The following is a 13,410-nucleotide window of genomic DNA, read 5'->3' as shown; positions in this document are numbered from 1 at the left end:
TACACTATACTGTCTATATAGTGATAATACAATATAATTCGAATGAAACGAAGAATTGACAATAATTATTCATGAAATTCTATGGAATAAAAAAAGACCTAGTTAATAAAAAAGTAGGATAGATAAGAGTGCGAGTAACGAGTTTTACGCAAACGAAAACGCAGGGAAAAGCCTGTATCAAACCAATGTCTAAAACATGTTTTCCGTTGTTAATGTATGGATGACAATATGCAAATCACCTAGACACTGACGATAGGTACCTACTTGCATACAATAGACAGGTACAGACCGCCATAGTGGAGGATAAAACAACGCACCAAGTATTTGTCACACCATCGTTTGACATGTAAGAGATTATTTTTTTGTAAAGCTGTTAGGGTTTGTTACTTTTGTTAGACACTTTAGATGCATATGGTCCAAAAGGTCGCAAGTTCGAATCCTGCCCGAAACTGTGAATTTTTCAATTTTTGTTTATATTAAAATTTGTTTTACATATAGACATATAAAGACTATATCTCTTTTTGTAAAGCTATTAAAGTGTGTTACATAGGTACCTACTTACAATATTGCAGCAGATACAATAGCAACTGACTGTACTAACAACAACACCTAACCATTGACCTTAGGCCTTTGCAATAAGGTTTAAAATTGTCGTTGCAAATTCAAGTTAATAAATCCACCTTGCACGCCACTAAATAACGCGCCGTACTGCAAGTGCATTTCGGCAATAAATAATGGCCTTTAAGAAAGTCAACTTTACGCGGATAGCATTTCCCCTGCAATATATCACTGGACCATGTACAATGTCGTTACCATCCGGAGTCCAATGGCCAGGTCGACCAGTCTGGAAGCGGGTTCTCTAATAACAGTTTTACTTCAATAATACGCGCGCAAGTGCATTTGGGCAATAAATAATGACGTTAAAAGTTAACTTTACGCGGATAGCATTTTCTCTGCAATATATCACTTGAACCATGTACAGGTGTTGTTCCAATAGGCATGGCCAAGTCGAACGGTAAGGCGGACCAGTTTAAGCAAGTTTTCTAATTATAGAGTTCTAGTAAAATAATACGCGATGCAAATGCATTTGGGCAATGAATAATGATGTTAAACCTCAGCAACATTACGCGGATAACATTTCCCCTGCAATAAGTAGGAGTATATCACATGGGCCACATGGTCCATACAGGGAGTCGTCCAATGAGCAATGTCGAACAGACATCGTAAGTAGCTAGTGAACGAATATAAATAATTTATTTGGTTCAAATCTAATAACTACTGGCTCTGTTGAGTTGTAGACTTCTCGAACCCCTGTGATGGCTCTGTCATTTTGATAAATTTACAAAAAAATATAGAACTTGCTTAAAAAATTTCACGAGAATCGGTGGATAAATGCGACCTATACATAGAGAATAAGAGCCGAACATACGAAAGCATTTTAGCCCAAGCTTAAACGGGACACCTTCGTTGGACAATGAAATATTTTGATTTGTGTGGATTTTCATCGGCCCGTGTGTCTGACGTTGAAAGTCCAATCCAAATAATTTAATAACTAAAGTTTCAATTTATATTGGCGCGATCATATCCGACCGCTGGCATCTCTAGCTCATTTTAATTTATGATTGATCGTAATCATTCTTATCGGTCCACATTACAAAATCAATAGCCGGTGCATTTTATTAATCATTACCAACTCGGAAGCATTTATCAAGCGTGATCCGTCCAGTCGGCCATATTTGAATCTAAATGGTTTTAAGGCGCAGTGAGTTCAGGGTGCGTAGCCAAGATGGCAATCGTTCGCTCCGTGGCGAACGATACGGTAGTCTCTCTCTATCACTCTTCCATATTAGTGCGACGGTGACAGCTGCGTTTCGTTCGCTACAGAGCGTAAACGATTGGCTACGCACCCAGCTCCTGCTGAGGACGCAGTTCGCTAATAGACCGCGAGCCAGGAACAATTTCTATGACCAATCACCTCCCGGCTGAAAACTCATGTAGTGGTTAACGGCTAGGTGTGATGAACCCTCGTGGACGTCAGCTGCCGCTCCGTTGGTGGGTTGAGCAATGGCAGCCACCGAAACACGTAAAACAAAAAAAAATTGTCATCGCCTCCCGTTTGATACTTTGTCAAATGATAGTTCAGATGCTGTTGTTAATTAAAAAATCGTCAGCCGGTTATATCGCGGTGGTAAGAACATCAGCTGGTCGCATGAACATGTAAAAAATAAGCGCTATACCTTTTATGATAGCAAAAACAAATCATGAAACGTTGCATGTAGCATTTCATCAGGTGTAATCACCTAAAAAGCCATCAACGGATTACGCAATTTACACATTACTTATACTTGGCCGCACATAAAGTGGTAGGCGCATATTTTTTACATGTTCATTTTACAGCTGACGGTCGTTCCACCGCGATAGAACCGGCTGACGGTTTTTTAAGTTTAAAACAGCATCTAAACTATCGTCTGACAAAGTATCAGTCGGGAGGCGATGACTGACGAAATATGCTCCTGGCCCGCGGTCTATAAGCATTGAGCCGACGGCCGTGCATGAAGGATCGAGGATATCATTCTTATATGTAAAAAAAGTAATCGATGAGTTCGATCAAAATTAACATTACGCATAAGAAGCAATCTTTATGTTGACAGCTTTTGTGCAAAAATAATAACGGATTCTTAGTGGTCGACGGCGCCGTGTTCGCTAAGGTGTTTTTGCTCTTCGTCTCTCCAGCGGTACCTAGGGCGTCCAGGCGGTCTTTGGCCATTTGGAGAAACCGGCTTTAAACAGATAAGCATGGCAGTCTTTGGCCAAAATCCACTTCGGATCGCTGCGCCACAGCAGTAAGTAATTCTTAATGGTGCACGTAAGACCCATGTTCGTTTTTCGATCGTGCTAAGCTATGAAGTTACTAAAAAAAGCCCTCAAGATTACCATTCATATTTCTTGCCAACCATATTATGATCTCAAAAAGCGCACAGATTTTTCATAAGCTGCCTGAACCCACTGCACCTTAAAGTCGGCTCGGTTGTAGTTTATTCTGATGTATCGGTGCCCGCCGCTTGCGTGACGTATTGGTACGTGGCGGACGTCTGACAGATGGATGCGTGGTGCTGTGCCTCAGCGCTGTCGCGGCGCTGTTCAATTTATTGGACACGAAGTAACGGTCGTACAGCAAGGTTTCACTTAACGATTGGACTTAATGCCATTTACAATAAGGTTTAGGTTAGGTTAGGTTAGGCACTTGTATCGTAATGTACTATTATTTTATAGGTACTTTATTAATCTTTCTATATTAACAGCTTAAAGCTTAGCCCTTAACCACCCAGTAAGTGTTTGTAAATTAACTAATCAGTTGATCCAACAGACTCCCTACATAAATCTAGGCCAACGAAATAATCTAGGCCATTTTAAAGATAAATTATAATAAGACAGTTTCAATACAATCGAATTTATCCAGTAACACAATGGTATATTTTAATTTTTCAACGTTTACTAAGTTTATTATTTACATCCAGGTTCATGTTCAGACGGTTGAACAGCTCCACGACTTGGCCCTACGACGTCTTGCGTGGCTGCTGACTGATAACTCTACATGCCGTATATGAGGAGTCGCTAGCTTAGTTGCGATTTCACGTAAAACGTTTGCATGTTTGTGTGTTCTTTCTTCGTTGGGTCCAAGTACCATCGGATAATATTTATCACCAATAACTAATATAAATATACAAATACCTTTCACACCCGCATTCAACAACATGATATTGTGGGTTGATAAGTTACTTTTTTAAATTTATTGTACATAAATGTTGCATTACTCATATTTTGAAAATATTTTCAATAGTTTACTCTTAGTTTCTTTAAACTTTGGGGATAAATTATATTAAAGGTATATTTACAGAAGTAAATACATAAGTTAATAAGGAAAATAACGTGGAACTGTGCTCGCGCAACTATTGTGGGCGAAGAGCTACCCAAATCGTTTGTATTATCGCAGACCTAAACACTTTAAAAATGAGTTCTTTTAGTGTCAAGGTGTTTTAACAGATAGATAAAGATTAATAAAAATCGCGATGAGTTATTTGATAATAACATCAGCTGATAAGCGGTGAAGAGACAGATGTCCTCGCCGGATGTTAGTCATGCAGACACACAGACACACAGTCATGTGCTAATGGAGGAGACAATATATTATAATTGAACGCATCCCGTCGTGCCAGAGCGATCCTAATCGATCTTTATTGTAATATTTTCAAATAGGAATAGGTTATATCGGTATTTCCATAAAATAAATCGAAATAAAGAATACCAATGTTTTATTAATATAAAGTTTTGGTTTTCTAGATCGCAGGGCCAAAGTCTCCTGACTGCCCCTCCCTTACCAACAATACCTACTCGTACATAAGTACGCCAAATTTCAGCTCTATTTGAGCCAGAGATTTGGATATTTTGAAAACATCTTATATACTACTTACATAACTACATACAAACATTACAAGGAATATATACCTAAACTTGTAAATATAAGGAAAATAAATTAATCATTTCGATTCTATAGTGCTCATTTCTTCTTGCATAATGAAGCTGAATCTTGCAAAAGGAAGCCCATCAAAACATATGCCATGCGGTTATAAAAAAGAATATATATTATCTATATTTTAATAAACTAAACAATATATTTAATATACTAAAAAAAAATGCGGTCTCCGCCACTGGAGGGCTTGGTCACATCTTTACTATTTGACATTCTCTTATCTTATATTTTTGCGAGTTTCGTCCGTAAACTTTTACCGCAGATGACTGTACAATCAATCATCAATCAATTGATCTTTCTGTGCTTTGTGTACCATTATGCATTCCTTAGTATGTGATCGGTTATCATCCCACATTTAGAGAAATAACTCTATCAAACAGTACCATTACCTACCCGGAGCCACGGTTCGCTCAAATGCCATACAATCAGCCACACATTAAGGATCGCAGATTAACCGCCCCGATCCGAATAAAGTCACGTCTAGGCTATTAGCTAAAGGGCTAAAGACAGATACACATGCAAGCCGCACGGCTTTCCTTGGTCATTGTTGGTGAACTTTGGCTTAATTGCGGCGCTAGTTAGTGCTAACTGCGGATCTCTGGATGAGCGGAGGTTTGTTATGGGGAAATAAAACAAGTTAAAGTCACTGAATCTTTACGTTCGGGAAATGACACTTTAGGTTAGAGAGTAGATTCCGGATACATTTAGTCGACTTTGTATGGCATTCACTCGTTTACTCGTACCCTCAAACTTGAACAAATAAACCGTACATATCTACGTGTAAACCTTCTCGAAATAAATTAAAAACGCAAATAACAATATTTATCAAAATACAAAAACAAATCCGATCATCATTTTGGTAGCAAACAGTTGTATATATCTACCTAATTCCCAATTGCCTCATTTCTCCCCTATTATTACGAATTAGATGTAGACAGGTGATTGGTAGAGAATCACAATTTTTTCAAGCAAGGATTGGCAATCAAATACAAGTCCACAGTACCTAAATCTCGTCACCCACTGCACTGGCAATGTCTAGTTAACCTCATTGAGCGAGGCAACGTGCACCTGGCTATTAGCAGTCATAAAGACGGTGGACGCGCGCCCACGCGTCTTCGGCATAAGGAAGGACGTTAGATAAAACGTTTAAACGTGCACAACTGCACACACATGTAATATACAATTAGCAATATGATATTATGTCATAAGAGGACAATTAAATTAAAATAAGTAGTCAACAAATAGATAGAGACTCGAAATAATTGCTGAGTGTTGCCGCTTCAGCTTTATGACATTTGTACCAAAGCCCAGCTCGGAACGTATTTTTATACCACGTCGGTGACAAAAAAGTTGAGTAGTAGATAACCATGTGTAGTAGATCATGTGTATTGTGTAAGCCTTATGTATTTGCACTAAAGGTTACAAATTGTCAGTTCACAGTGGGCAAAGTACGGCCCGCAGGCCAAATCCGGCCCGCGAAAGGATTTTATTCGGCCCGCCGCCGCTCCTATGAAATAATTAGTATATGGTGTTGGTCCGCACATCAAAATACATTTTTACTACAATTCTGGCCCTCCTCTTAAATTTCTGGCCCCCCATGTAGAATGTTTGCCCACCACTTGTAAGCGATGGAAGAGCACTTACTGCTTATTGCAAAAATGTAGGATGATAGATTTAGACCATGATAAGTCGACAGCGATTTTGATAGCCCAGTCGGTGTAAGTGTTATTTAAGCGTCATAATCTCATTCACGTTTGACGATTAAAATAATATTTGAACCCATGCGGTGCTATCAAAATCACTGCCAACTTAGTAGTAGTAGTAGTAAAACACTTTATTGTACAGAAAGAAACATAAAACAGTATAGACCTTACATCATTTGTACAAAGGCGAACTTATCCCTTTCAGGGATCTCTTCCAGTTAACCTTTGAGCAATTGAGGAAGAATTGGAGAACGGTAGACATCAAAACTGCAACTGCTGGCAACTTAGCGTACTTTAACTCTATAAGAAATATTATATAAGATGTTATCCTTATTTCTCCTCGGGACCGACAAGTACGATGAGACCGTGAAAACATGGCGTCGCTCTAGACTAGGTTAATGTTTTGTTTACATTATAATGCTCCATGAATATTCCGAGAGCGTTGCCAGTAAACTGACATGGTTCCGAGATCCTGAAGCTCAGTAGGTAAAGTCGGGAGATGGACGTTTTTTTAAGAATAAATAATATTACGGACACTAAATATGACTGTTATGAGCGAGTACTCTCCTCCTGTTATCGGTAATTTATACATTCATTAACACTAATATATATAAGAACACATAATAAGTTTGAAGAAAAGTCTATATTGTCTATTACTCATAACAGCACTTGTGCTTTAAAATCTCTAAAACGATACTGTGAGTAATGGCTACCAACCTAACGAAATCAAAGTTAATACAGTTTTCAGACAATGTTCATCGCCAACTTACATAAACTATTTTTTTGTCATCGCCGTCTAGTGAACGTCAATCAAAAACAAAGTTCACCATATACAATGTATTTCATTTCAATATAAATTAATTTTGGATTTCATTTATAACTTATAAGTCAGTAATCGTAGAAAAAGTATTGTATGCAATGTTGTAAAAGTAGGACAAAAAGGCGAGTGGCGTGGGTTACAATGTGAGCCGGAGCCGCAGGAGTTGCATAAAATACAATTTACGAAAAAGGCCCCAAAAAAAATTGTTTTAAAGTTTTTAGGCCCTAGTTAAGGACAATGGGTAATAATGCTTAATGACTGATCTGTAACTAGCTAAATAAATGATATTGAAATTGTGAATTTACTATAGACGAGGCGTGCATTTTGCGGAATGTTTTCAATAAACTGGTAAAATTTGCGGAAAAATCACGAGAAATAAAGGAAGCTTTGACTCTCGATGAAAAATTTCGCGTCATGTGAAATCGAGAGAAAATTCAGAGATGTTTCTGAGCGAGAAGTGAAATATTTCCCAATTTTTAATAACATATATACCGTCGGTAACCAATACACCTTACTACAGTTTCATTTTCTCCGTATGTATTTATAGAGGTAGGTATTTCAATGTTATTCATTCGTTTCAGTTGAATGCTCCCGCATGCACACAAAGAGTAATAAAATGGTAGAATTTATAAAAACATTAGCCCATATTTCTGTATTGGTGAATTATGCGCGCCCCGCCTACCGCGGCGCGCTCGGTCGAATAAAATTATATCGTAATAATGTAATAACATGCTCTGATATGTGTACGGGGTGGCGGCTTTCCATGTGCCTTGCTTTTACAGGTAATTTTACTTTCAAAACGCTTCTATTATATTAAAATTTATTAGAAACTGCGGACTTGCGATTGGATGCGAAGTGGTACTTGCGATTAGGTACAAAATAAAGCAAAGTGGATGAAGAGACGTTTGTGAATAAGCCTGTAAATTATTGTGTTTGAAAAATGATTAAAGTTAGCAATTCCTAAAGTTTACGAGTATTTCACCAAGTTCACAATTGACACCTGACAATGCCATATCCTGTACATATCCGGGTCGATAAGTAAGGACGGTATTTGTCCATGTTTACTTGGTGAACGCTGGTTAAAAAATGTACGTCGGATTGACATTTGGCCGTATTCGAACATTTCAAACAGTGCCAGTGTCAGATCGGTATTGTATTGCTGTGACATCTTATAAGTATGGTTAAAAACGGCCAACTGTCATGTGACAATTGTCACCGTGGTGAAAAAGGGTCCCTCCTGTAGGTCTAACATGGTCGGCTCTTTATCATTTGTCACCATGCTTTGTCACGTTCTAACAAGGTGACGGGCATAGTGAATAAAAATGGAACCATACTGCCACCGCCGGGCTACTAAGCTATGTTGTAGGTTTACAATGTTTTCGTGTCCATCAATCAAAATTTTACGTATTTCACAAGATAATAAAAGTTTGTTTGGTTTTGCATACGTCAAAGCCGCCAACGCCGCATGTGACATAAAAATTATGGGTCCATCAACGCCAAGTCAAGACTCAAGACCTAACGCCCGCTGTGCAAAAGCGTTACTATTTCTGCCTTGCCCTTCTGTCTGAGGACAAAAACTTGTTCATTCGATTAAGTAAAATAAAATACAAGCTATTACCTACATCTCCTTTATATAACTACATTGCACGATGAATTTAGTACCTACTATTATTTATTATTATTATTATTATTAGCCCATATTGTCCCACGGCTGGGCAAAGGCCTCCCTCTTATTCTTCCACGTGTCCCTATCCTCGGAAGTCTCCCACCAGTCTCTGCCGAAGGCATCAAGTTCGTCCCGCCATCTCCCACGAGATCTACGAGGTACCTAGTATTATTTTGAAAAAAAAAATGGTGTTTGTTTCTTACCGGTTCTCCCGTTACTTTTGATCGTTGAAGATTGTTTATTATTATGTAACTTATTCATAATAACCAAGTAGGTATAAATGAGTTTTACTTTCAAAATACTGACGTTTATAATTTAATATTTTTGTTTCAGTATGTTTAAAATATTTTTACACAATTTTCAATCGTGGCTGAATGCCGGATAGGTAAGTACGTGCCTTCGATGCCTAACCTGACAAAAAATAACATAATGGCGAACGAATGTTTGGAATGTCATCGTATTTAAGAATTATTTCGCTTGAAATTTAGTTTTTCTTTGCATGTTTGATGAAAAACATTGCGTGTAACTTCGGGGGTAAGAATATTGCAAACTTGGGTCTTTAATTTGTTTCCACTATTTCCTTTACCCGAGGGGCGTTGCACAATGTACAGTACATACTATTACCAGCTTATCAGCTTGCATTTAGCGAAAAAACTGGCTTGCTAGGACGCATGCGCAAATAATAAAATACCTAATTGAAACTCCGCCCATAGCGCATCAACAAGTTGGTCTCCCGCAGTATTTAGCACGAAAACTAATAATATGTGGCAATTGTTGTCTAAAAGAGGCTTTTTAGCGATAAAAACTAGCTCTACCTACATTAATTTTATCTTTATGTACGTGTTTTTTCTGCGTATTTGTATTGAATTCGAGTGAAGTATGCAATAAAGATAATAATAGAGATATAAAATAGTGATAAGAATCTAACGATATTTTAGACTTATGTTTAAATCCGACGGTTAAGAGAAAGACGTAAAGGGCGTTCTTAAGAAAAGAGCCTCCTCTGAGACATCAAGAGTAGTTATGAAAAGCTAATAGCCTTTACATGAATATAATATATGGATAGGATTAAAAACCTCAATCATTTAAATTTCTACAGGTATGTAAAACCCTTTTCCTAAAACGTTAAATTCGCGTAATGCTTGTTGCAAATTAATTGGCAGAATTTATTTATGATAAAGCTAATACGATTGGCCATAGCGGCACAACTAAATGACTCTACCTACCGATACCGCTAAACTCTACTATTTACCCTACAGAGGCCTATAAAACCTAAAATTAATCTTTAACATTTTTAGGTATAATACAGAAAAATCAATATAGGTATGTTTTGACGACCGATTTGGCCTAGTGGGTAGTGACCCTGCCTACGAAGCCGATGGTCCCGGGTTTAAATCCTGGTAAGGGCATTTATTCGTGTGATATTTGTTCCTGAGTCATGGGTGTTTTCTATGTATTTAAGTATTTATAAATATTTATATACTATATATATCGTTGTCTAAGTACCCTCAACACAAGCCCTGTTGAGCTTACTGTGGGACTTAGTCAATTTATGTAATAATGTCCTATAATATTTATTTATTTATGTTATTTTCCAAATTATTATAAGCATTACGTTTGTTTAATGCAAACCTAATTCCACTAAATATATAAATTGAGTAAAATAATAACATTACAAAGTTCCAAATAATAAATAAAACGCGTGCCATTATCTTAACCCTTATCATACAATATTACATTTTGAACAGCCTTCTTATCAGCTGTATGCATATCGAACTTCTTATCATATATAACTTCATAACTCATTCACTAAGTTAAAGAATGAACTTAATGAGCATATAATAACAATAGCATTTTTACTTATCAAGCTATCATTTTAATACAAGGAAGTTTTTAATTTAACACTTCCACTTCAATGTGGCAGCCAAGTAACTATTTTCATGTTTTAAATTTTGGGTCGCTTTGCCGGCTTTAAATTACTTTAACTACAGTTGAACTAAAGCTTTAAGAAAATACTAAAAATTTTAAGAAACACAACACAATTTAAGAAACGTTTAAGAAAAACAACAGTAAACTAAAAAAGACAGTTAATTTTACTCGAATCCTAAGTAAAACTTCAACATCATATAAGTTTTGGGATAACAAACCATAGAAATACTTAAAAAAAACTCAGCTTAAACATTTAAAAACCTTCAAAAAAATATAAACAAGATATACGATAGTCAATTTTGCGAATTCAAAACTAAAGTATATAACTTAAACTTAAGTAACTAAACTTACTAAATTACAGACTCCAAAAATTATAAAATAAACTCACCATAAACTTCAAAAATCTCCAACAGTTTTCACAAGACACGATAGTCAATTGAAAAGATCACGGCACTCAGTTCAGCACAAACTTTTACTGACGACAGCGACAACCGCTCCCGAAGACGACTCAACGTGGAATGGCGGAGTCTCAGAATTCGCGGGGAAGGGGCCAGGGGGCGTGGCGAGCGGTGATATATGCGCATGTTAACACGTACACGCCTCTGTCAGAAAAAGTGTCAAAAATGTACGACCGTATTGTGTACGACGTAGAGTTTATATATGATGGCGAATTGTTAGTTAATTGTTTAGTGAAAGTCGATATGCGGTTCATTAATATTGTGAAGGAAAAAATTGGCTTAGTGCGAATCGGACTTGCGCCTATAGGGTTCTGCACCATCTGTGATGTATTATAGTCAAGTTTGATCATACTGAAAAAGTAATTAGCCGCACTTATTGACTGCCGAACTCATAGTGGAACACATAACAAAACTTAAGTAATAAATTTTGCACAATATTCTAAAACCTACTTTGTAACAGGTAACACAAAGTTCGCAAGTCCCATTTTTGTACAAGTCGTAACAAAATATTTTAATAAATTACTATGCAGACATTCATTTGAGTGCATTTATATTTTATATTACCTATTTTTACAAACAGGTTTTAAAGCCATATTATACGTCTCCTGATTTTTAATGTTATTTATTTTTATTGTTTGCTGTAGCGTAGCGGCATTGTATAAATACACATTATGTATTGTACAAGTTTTGACTGTCTCTTCATCATGGTTCTTAAGATACAACCCTGTAACAGACAGACAGCGGAGGATCAGTAATAGTATTGTCACCTTTCGGGAACAGCAACGGAACCCTAAAGATGAAAGATAAAATTTCGTTAAACACGATGGCGGGCAATGACAGACTAATTATGTTTGAGACCGTATTATCTACGGGGCGCTTATCTTCGATTCAAGTGCTTGGGAACTTACATGAGCGCGTTGAGGGACATACGTTTACTTTCTATAGTGGGCCTATTCGACATCTTTGAGTTGCAGCTAAGGACATGACGCGACATTGATGAGAAGTATGCGAACGATGCGATTAGGCTTAGAATAAATTTAAAAGTGGAAATATTACTGCCTTGGGTGAGACTTGAACTCACGGCTTCTGGATCGATATTCCAGCGCTCTGCCAACTCAACAAGACCTCATCCATAGCCAGCAAATTTTCCCACCATATGGGGCTAGGGGACTCTGGCGACATATACCGTAAGAACGTTACATTTCTTAAACGGCTACCGGAGTTCCAAGTCATACTGGGTAATAATACACCGCTTAAGCTGAAGGGTAAAAAGACTTTCAGAGCGAGAGTAAATAAGACGTTTGACCTTTACTGTCTTACAGTCAAACTAGTATATACATATATGTAGTTTAGTGTTGATTTTATTTTTGCGAACAAATATTTAATATCCAAAAACCACGTTAAGCATAAAAAAAACAAGACATGTAAGTAAAACGGTCCACGTTAGTTAGTGGGGTTCTAAGTTGGTCGAGCTGCCCCGTCGTCTAAGCCAAGGAAATGTTATGGTTTTTCATTTACATGATTAACCATATTTCTATAAAATAAACCACGATCAAAGCTGCACAAACAAGAATGTTACATATAATTTATTTATGAACGTATTCTACGAATTCACGAAACGTTCTCTATAACAGACCTAATTTTGATAATGATAGAATTGATATCGTCAAGATACCTAACCTAACCAAGCAGCGCACTATCTATACCTAGAACCAGAAATGATTAAAGTTTTATCATTTCATATCACTTGGATTTTCACTTTAAAATATTTCTTTGAAATTCGCAATTAATCAATTAGTGAGTAAAATGTCTCAGAACAATCAATGCAGATTTCAAACAAATTCCGCTATACAACAATTAAATCGATAATCACAGCGTTAAGGTCACAACAATCCGCTTTCAATTCAATGACTTCTATCTTATTTTAATATCAAAAATAAGTCAACTTTATCGCCCACAAAACAGAATTCAAAGTCAAAAACCAAGAACACTAGATGCGAGATTTAGAAATTAGTAGCTGATTAGTAGCTATAATCAATGCACTAACAGCGACTACTGACTGATTTTTGGTGGATCCTATATCATTGTGAAAATTAGGTCAGTCAAGTGCGGAAGGTGGCAGGAGCACCATAAGTCTTGTAGACGTCTTATTAGAACATCCCTTTGTGGTGTTATTCCAACTAACGACGGAATGTCCAAGTGAACCACTATATAATAGTCTCTTACCTTATAGTAAACTAGCTTTTACCCGCAACTTCGTTTGCGTGGAATTAGTGATTTGGGTGTTTTTTTATTGATTCTCC

The 13,410-nt window shown here is 36.9% G+C and overlaps 1 protein-coding gene across 3 annotated transcripts in view; it reads right to left on the bottom strand.

Annotated features, from left to right (window-relative positions):
- The window catches only part of LOC133523862 (protein N-terminal asparagine amidohydrolase), a 177,453-nt gene that overhangs the window by 85,334 nt on the left and 78,709 nt on the right, over positions 1-13,410 (bottom strand). Inside the window, exon 1 of one of the 3 annotated variants that reach the window (XM_061859613.1) lies at positions 11,038-11,176. The exons of the other annotated variants lie outside the window; for them this stretch is intronic. The gene's annotated coding sequence lies outside the window, so the exon portion shown is untranslated. Of the gene's footprint in view, positions 1-11,037; positions 11,177-13,410 lie in introns of those variants that run through there. 3 annotated transcript variants of the gene reach the window in all.

Source organism: Cydia pomonella, chromosome 12 (genome assembly GCF_033807575.1).
Source record: "Cydia pomonella isolate Wapato2018A chromosome 12, ilCydPomo1, whole genome shotgun sequence".
NCBI lineage: Eukaryota > Metazoa > Arthropoda > Insecta > Lepidoptera > Tortricidae > Cydia > Cydia pomonella.
This window is presented reverse-complemented; position numbering and strand designations above follow the sequence as displayed.